Here is a 1,941-nt window from a genome sequence, read left to right on the forward strand (position 1 = left end):
CAGTTGAATATGCATACTTGTTAATCGCACAATTTTGTACACAAGTTTAATTAGGGCCCTATCCTAATTCAGACCCACAGACGCTTTACAAATTTGAAAAAAATAGGACCATACTGGCAAAAGTAACTCCCGCAGGAATTCAAGACTACAATTAAGAACCAAAAAAATAACTCTTTCAAGGAATATCTAGAAAGTCTATCACATACACCCGAAAATGATTATTCGCTTTGGAGAGCCACTAGAAAACTAAACAAAACAAAAAACCCAATTCCCCCTATTCGCAAAGATGACGGATCGTGGGCTCGTACAGACTAACACCTTTGGACAACACCTGGAGAAAGTATTTTCTCCCCTGCCTTCCCAAAACGCCCCACCAGAAGATGCAGAAATAAAAGACTTCCTCGAAGCACCGCATCAGTTGTCACTTCTGCCAAAACTGTTTACAGTAAAGGAGGTGCAAGCTATGATTAGAAAAAACCTAAACCCCAACAAGGCACCTGGGCACGACTTGATTACAGGACGCCTTATTAAAGAATTGCCACGAAAAGGAATAGTGCTGATAACAATTATTTACAACGCAGTACTACGAATTGGTTATTTTCCACCTCAATGGAAAGTTGCCGAAATAATCTTGATTCCTAAGCTTGGAAAACCAAACAACGAAGTAACATCGTACAGACCGATTAGCTTGCTACCCATCCTTAGCAAACTACTTGAGAAACTACTTCTCACACGCCTAATGGCGGTGATAGTGGAAAAAAACCTGATACCTGAGCACCAATTCGGCTTCAGAAAAAATCATGGTCAGTGAGCCAGGCGTTTGATAGAGTATGGCATGAGGGACTCATATACAAGCTCAAGAAAGAACTCCCATACACGCTGTATATCATCCTAGAATCGTACCTGAAAGAAAGATACTTTAGAGTGAAATATGGACAGGATGACACAGCACTGTATCCGATAAAAGCAGGAGTACCTCAAGGTAGCATCCTTGGACCAACATTGTATCTCCTCTTCACGTCTGATTTACCTACCGATCAGCAAACATGCACAGCAACATTCGCCGACGATAAAGCGATACTGGCAAAACATAAGGATCCAAACACTGCTGCAATGATGCTTCAACTAAACCTAAACCAAATACAAAAATGGACATCTAAATGGCGTATAAAAATAAACCAAGACAAGTCTGTACATGTCACGTTTACAAAGTGCAGAGGACAGACACCAGCAGTCAGATTCAATGACCAAAATGTGCCACAAGCTGATCAGGTCAAATACCTAGGTATGCACCTAGATAAAGGTTTAACTTGGAAAACCCATATATTCAATAAAAGAAAACAACTCGGGCACAAACTTACCAAACACTACTGGTTACTGGGTCGAAAATCAAAATTGTCGCTTGAAAACAAACTATTGGTGTATAAAGCAGCCTTCAAACCCATCTGGACTTACGGGATACAGCTATGGGGAACAGCTTCTGTCTCTAACATAGAAATATTAGAACGCTTTCAGTCGAAAATTCTAAGAACAATAACTAATGCTCCGTGGTTTATACCGAACAGAGAAATCTTAGAAGACTTAAAAGTGAAATCAGTCAAAGAGGAAGTGAGTAACTATAGTGAAAAGTATTTAACTAAACTTGAAGTACATCCAAATCCACTTGCCCTAAATTTGTTAGACAATAGTGAGGACTCGCACAGGTTAAAAAGACAAAAAACTCTCGACTTGCCCTCGAGATTTAAGTAAATGTAACTAAATAAATAATTAGTAATAACCATAGCCTTAGTATATGTATATATGTAGAGTAATTAACCAAGTTCTTGTCATTGGACAAAACTTTCGTGTCCACTGCAACGCTTACACATTGCAACATATTTGCTTATAGTAATGTAAATTATACTGATTGCAAATAGAAATATAAAATCCAAAAAAAAAAAA

Source organism: Photinus pyralis, unplaced genomic scaffold (assembly GCF_008802855.1).
Source record: "Photinus pyralis isolate 1611_PpyrPB1 unplaced genomic scaffold, Ppyr1.3 Ppyr1.4_LG5, whole genome shotgun sequence".
Classification (NCBI taxonomy): Eukaryota; Metazoa; Arthropoda; class Insecta; order Coleoptera; family Lampyridae; genus Photinus; species Photinus pyralis.